This window comes from Chrysoperla carnea, chromosome 5 (genome assembly GCF_905475395.1).
Source record: "Chrysoperla carnea chromosome 5, inChrCarn1.1, whole genome shotgun sequence".
NCBI classification, from domain to species: Eukaryota; Metazoa; Arthropoda; class Insecta; order Neuroptera; family Chrysopidae; genus Chrysoperla; species Chrysoperla carnea.
In genome coordinates this window covers 35,402,424-35,409,260 of record NC_058341.1, presented here as the reverse complement: position 1 = coordinate 35,409,260, position 6,837 = coordinate 35,402,424, and positions in this window count along the sequence as shown.

Sequence of the window (6,837 nt, the reverse complement as noted above, 5' to 3'; positions counted from 1 at the left end):
CAAATGCATAACCTTCTCATAAAAATGTACATCCATATATAGTAATTATTATTTTGTAGGTGTATAAAAATATTTTTGAAAAAATATTGAGGATGTTGACAAAAATTCAAGGTAATTATTACACAGAGTGTCACCCTCTCTTTTGTTTTGCAGCAAATATTGAAGATGATTTTTGTAAATTAAAATTATGGTCCATTTTCGAAATGAGATAAATGTCCAAATTCCGAATATTTCAATATTTATTTTGTAATAAAGAAAACTTGGGTTTCAACTCCCGAGTGTGTCAACTGTCAACGCTAACAAATGCTCCAGTTGCAGCTTCCAAATGTGCACCATTTAAGATAAGAAATTTGTTGAAAATGAGACTCCCAATCAGAATCGAACGAATGCATAGAATGATAACGCTAACCCATTATATAACAACATAGTTTCTAACGTTGGTTGAATGCCACAATCTGGCACCGGATCGATACTTTTTTATTTATTATTATCGTATTAGTAACAGGCTTTGTGAAAACTATGTTCTTGGCTATATGTTAATTAAATTCTAGGAAACTGTATAAGATAGCCATGATATTAAACTTTGATTTACAAATTCATCCATATTTGTGTCTCTTTACAAACAAAAATTTTGACCCAATTAAAAACTGGTACGATAAAACCAACTTGTCCCTATATTGCATACATAAACAACCGTAAAAATACACGAAAATTGTTATGGAAATCGAATAATATGATTCCCATAAATTCGACACTCAAAAAAGTAAAAAATTAATCAAAGAAATCGTACTTGGCATGGTGGACTCTCTGTAATCGCCGCTCCGTGTAAACAATTATAATCATGATAAAAATTAAATATATTAATTAATTTTTATGAAATAATTAATTACAATTTAATAATTTAATTTCTTTTAAACCAACAAAATAATTTAAATTTACAAAATTTTTTAATATACAGCGAATACATCGGGTACACATTGTTGTTTTTGTTTTTTGGGTTAATTGCTGCTAAGGTGTTTATCATTTTAATTATTATAATTTTTTAAATATTTATTATTAAATCAAAACAGAATAAAAAATATAAATGAACATGTCGTGGAGGATACGACTTTTGGAGATTAGACTAATAGCTTTCCGATTAAGTGGATTATTTTATCTAGATAAAGGCAATTAGGTAGATGATTGATATCGAATTTGCCACATTACCCATAAAAATAATGAACTTCACTTTTCTGTCCGTGCTGTGATAAGTCTTCACTTGAAGTGATAAAAAACTTAGTAATCATCTCCATTGTAGTATTTTCCATTTTGGTTAAAGTTAATCTCTGTAAAATGGGAATATGAATGATTTTTTGTTGTTGAACAAAATCTCATTAATGTAACAAACAGCTTTCGAAAATTATTTTTCGATTTTCCTTAAGCAACCAAGATAAAAGCCATCAAAGATTTGTTTGTATCTCTTTCTAATAAAACAGAATTTATCATGAAGTACCTATGGTAGCATATGACGTAGTAACCTCTGACGTCACTGTCCATGTCGGATCTTTTTTTCTATTATTTGTCTTATTAGTAGTTTAAAATACATATTTATATCATCCGTATATTTTGGCCTATTTTAATTTTCACTTTTAGTCATCTCTTTTTCGGAGTTTTCATATTTTGTTAAGAAATGTGAAAAAATGCATATACCCATGCATATTTGGGTGAATATTACGGCATATAAACGACTTCGTAGGTATATTGCTTAAATTTTTCTATTTTGACTCAAAATATCTCAAAAAATGTTCATTTAAAACCGTCGAGCTCAGCAATCTTTTAATCAGTGTTCTAAGAGGAATTTTTTACCAAATTTTCTGACAATTTAATCGAACGATTTTTTTCTGTTTTTATGTGAGCTGTTTTACATCAATCAAAATATTTATTTCTACGCCTCAATCGTTCGGCAAATTTTTGGTACAGACAAACACCTACACAAGAATACGAGAGACACACACTATTACATACATTTTGTTAAAAAGTATTTGCTTAACTTCACTTGTTTGTCTTGGAATTTGGATCCATTTCTCGGTTTCCAATTGTGCTGAAATTTTGCATGCATATGTAATATATATTTGTAAAAGCTGGAGGCGCTCAATTTAAAATATCAAGGATAATTCAAAGCTCTTTAAATTTGTAGAGCTAGTCAAGTATGAGTGGCTCATGGAAAAAATTATTCTGCACTTTTTGGTCCAATAAAAGCTTGTTGATTGTAGACTATTTAAATCAAAAAAATATCCTATTTTTGGTTACGATTTTCAAGAATAACAAAAAAGCGTCTCTATCAGAAAATTAATACAAATGAAAAATACATAAATGTGTATAAAATGTATTTAATATTAATACATGAAATTATTCTACAGCTTATATTATTTACGATGTTGTAATCGATACTGAGAGTTTGAAAATTTTTAATATAAATTCTGTTTGCACCTTTTAAATCATCCAGTAGAAGGTTTTCAAATATGATGGCAGTCAAATTTTGAATAACAGACATGTCAGTTGAATTTTACCTCTTACGGTTAACAAAATGCGTCCTGTAACAAAATGGGAACTTAAACTCACTTTTAACGTCCTGGTTTTCAGTTATCGAAGTGAACCAATTATAAGTGATTTTATGAACACATTTATCAAAATTTTTTCACACTTTTATCAAAATCAAAAGCTATTGCATTTCAAAGATTTGGTTTGAAAATAGTTGAATTGTTGTACCTTTTCAGGAATGCTTTTACTACAACTATTGAAATCTAAAACCTTTGAATTTGGATTTTGATCTGCCATTTTATTTTATGCAGGGATCCATGTTTTATTTAGTCGATTTTTATAAAATAACAGCTTTTTATTTCATTCCTTTTGGTAATGCTTAAGCACAAATACGATATATCTTTAAGGCAGTAACTTTATTGCATACATTTCCTTACATACATACATATACAGTGTTAAAATCATAGTCCTGCGTTTTGATTCGATTGACCATAATTGTATTGATTATCAGATCAGTCGCTTGACCAAGAAAAGTAAGTGTTTTAATTTAATTTATTTTTATTCAAAAATTATGGATACCATTTTCTCAAGCATACACACAATATATTAATTTTCGAATACACTGTATTTCTAGACGATATTTATGAACATAGATAAAAATTATAATAATTACTATTATGTAGAATGTTTAGATAGATGTAGGTCTATGTGTCTGGTGTGTTCGTCCGGTGATGATGATGATGGCCACTTTGTCACGCACCCGCAATCATCATCTTTATCATAATCTATATAGAAGAAGAATTTTTTATTTATTTTTTTTTTAAATGAAATGTAAATCATGCCGGATACACATCATTTTAATACTATTTACATTTTTTACATTGAAGGTCTTACGTAACTTGCTTGAATGTCATTAAAGATAAAATAATATTTAAGACATTTTTCAAAGAAACTGTTATGACGTTGTTATCAAAAGTTTTCTATGAACTATTACGTATTTTGCGATTATTAAAAAAGAAGTTATTTTTTGAAAATTTATCAGCAGGAAGCATGCCATTAATTTAAAATAATCAAAACTATTTATCAATCATGAAACAGTAATTTATTCAAAGTTTTTATATTAAGCGTTGAAAATTTTAAATTAAAAGTTTAAAGAAACTTCCAACTTAAAATCAGGTCTGATCGATTCATTTATGACATCGTAGCTCCTAAACGGATTAAATATTTTTTTGTTATTGTGTTCTTAGCTACGTTTCAGGAAAATCTACTCAGCAATTTGAAAATAATCACCTCTTTTCTAGTTATTTTGGATACAGAACCCTTAACTTGCATTTGAAACAAAACAAAGAACACTTTCTATCAAATTATTTAAAAAAAATCTAAATCGGTTCACTCGTTTAGGAGTTACGATCGACAGGTAAACACACAGATACGCAGACATATAAAACTGATAACTCCCCTCTTTTTAGTCGGGGGTTAAAAATATGGCAAATCATTCCACTAGTTTTGTAAAATAAAAATAGTTCACAGAATTTTTACAACATTTTGGTAGTGACTGAAGATTAACTAACGTTAGATCCACCAATGAGAAATATCACATATTATTCGATAATCATATTATCGGTTCAAAACGGAAATTGTTAGAAGTAATTACTGTGTCTGTCTATTCAATATAAAATTAGTATAAACTCAGTTAAAAGGTATAGAAAAATTATTTTTTGGTTTGCAACTTAATGTTTCTGTTGTAAAAACTTTTGCCTATTGCAAAAATGCATGGTGGTAATGGTACATTTTGAAATATTGGCCATTTTATATTAAATTACTGTTAATAAGTTATTAAGTTTTCCTTATGCAATTCTTATTTTGACAGCAAAATTTACCTACTTAGCTCTAACTGAAAAAAATATTTTTCATTTATTTTCAAACAAAACTTTTGTATTTTTATCTACCCCTTTTGCTTCGGAAAATACCCATTCAAAATAAGTAAATTGTAAAGAAGAGAAGATACATTGGACTATAATCAAATTATTTCAATGCCAAAAAGGGCGTTTGATTTTGTAAAATCCATAAAATCAAAACATTAATCCCTGTGAGTACGTTGCCCTTCCCCTGTATCAGTTGACACCATGACACAGCCTGTTAAAAAGAATATACGAATAAATAGAGCACCGGGAAGACAATATGTTCAAGTGTAGTCAATATGTAGGCCAGTTTTTCCAGAAAAACTGGTTAAAGTAAGTGGATTTTCGTATGTTACATAATAAAAATGGAGCTCATTCTTGGCCAATTTTCATGCTAGAAATTCGTTTAAGAAACGAAAATCAATGAAAATTCGTTTGATAGAGCTGCTTTTGTTTGAAAATAATTTTTGATTAATATTTAATTGTTAAGAAGAAAATTCGATACCATCGTGACGTCGAGTGTTTGAAAACTATGTATGGGGTCCATAGAACAATCAAACCCAAGGGGAATCGCGGAGGCATTTAATTCAGGGTCGCTTGATAATCTGGCACTTATTAGACCAATTTTACGAATAAAGATATTTCAGAGACATTTCAGAGATATCCGATATCTGTGGAACAGCCATAAGAAAATTAACTAAGACTGAAAAGAGGATGCCAGTGATTTGACTTGCTTGTTATACGATAATCATATAACGATAATAACAATCATTTGTAATGTAACAATGTCGATGTACTTGGCGTGATCTGTGTAGGTATGTTAGTATGTTTTGAAGCTCTTTTAAAAAGTTTGTTGTAATAGTAATGTAAGTGGTTTTACATAAGTTGAATGTTGTCTATATAAAAACAATTTTTTCTTATTATAATAAAAACATCCATCATAAATATTTTTAAATATTATTTATTTTTAAAATAAATTACGTTTTTATATTTTTAAATCCATAATATGATCATTTAAAAACAGTATACTCACGTATAATTGTTGTTTTTCCTGTATCATTTTGGAATTCATTCCGTGATCGGCGCCAGCAATAAACATGTTCATTCAAGTATTATTGCAGTATGAATACCGCCACCGGAAATTTTGTTAGTTATATGTTAAAAATGCGTTCTATTATTCTAACAAAATGACTCAAAGCCACGTTATGCGGTTTTCAGGATGTCTGATATAGTGGAAATGCCTGTGGCCTTCTTTACAGAAATCGGGTATGTAGGGCAATACTAGAGATAGACTACTGTACTCTCGCGGAGCTGCAGAGTAGCATCGCCCAAGCTAAATACAACTGAAGCATTTACTACCACACTATCGTTTACCTCGCAAATATTTCATTTCTATGACAGATATAGAAGTGATAACATAGCTTTGCCTTGAATAACAATTCTGCACAACTAATCACGAGAACTTTCGAGATGAAGCCCGTCTGTTCTTGTTTGGATGGTTTATGTTGTCTTTTATTTGGGTACAAAAAATCGATTTTTTAACAAACCCGGGCATTAGACGAGGTTAGAACAAGCATATCATATCCACATTATCATGATTTGTCCGACTCCGTACAATTTCGCGTAGGGTGGACAAGACATTGGCCGAGTTTCCCCAACTGCATAAGACACTGCAATATTAATGATCGAAATTACTATTTTACAGCTTCAGTAAAATAGAGTGTCCGTTTGACCTTTTGTTTTTTTTTTTTTTGAACCGACATATTCCAAATATTTATTACTATCGGTAAACCAGTACCCGATTATATTGAGGTTCGAGCAAAATTAGTTACTCGACTACATTTCTATTAAAATAGCATAAAAACGATGAAACGAAAAAATTGAACGATCTTTCAATTTTGAACCTTGAGGGAGCAATCAAAGATTTTCGAGTTACAGACAAAAAGAACACATTTTACCCGATAATTTTTTTAATATAAATCACTGAGCGGCAAAAAGAACTTATGGACAAATTTTCGATACCTACCAACCCCCCAGTATCCACACGGATTTATTTATTTTGCGGAATATCCTCGCCAAAGCTAGCCGAAATGAAGAACTCCGCACTATCGTCTCATTTAACAAATCGAAGTCGCAACCGCTGCTAACGTAGCTCTCTGTGTGTCGTGTACTCGTGTGAATGCCTCGTGTTGCCTTTATGTGGAGATGGCTTAGTTTTTGTATGCATTTTGAATCTGTTTTTAAAACCGAACAAAACCGTTTTTAATGTTTGTATTTTCTTCAATACATAATATTATCGTTATTTTTGTATAACTATGCTATGACATAGTTTTAATGACATAAGTAAATAAACCTAATAATATAATATGAAATGTTTTTATTTTATTCTTATAACATACACATAATATTTTAATAA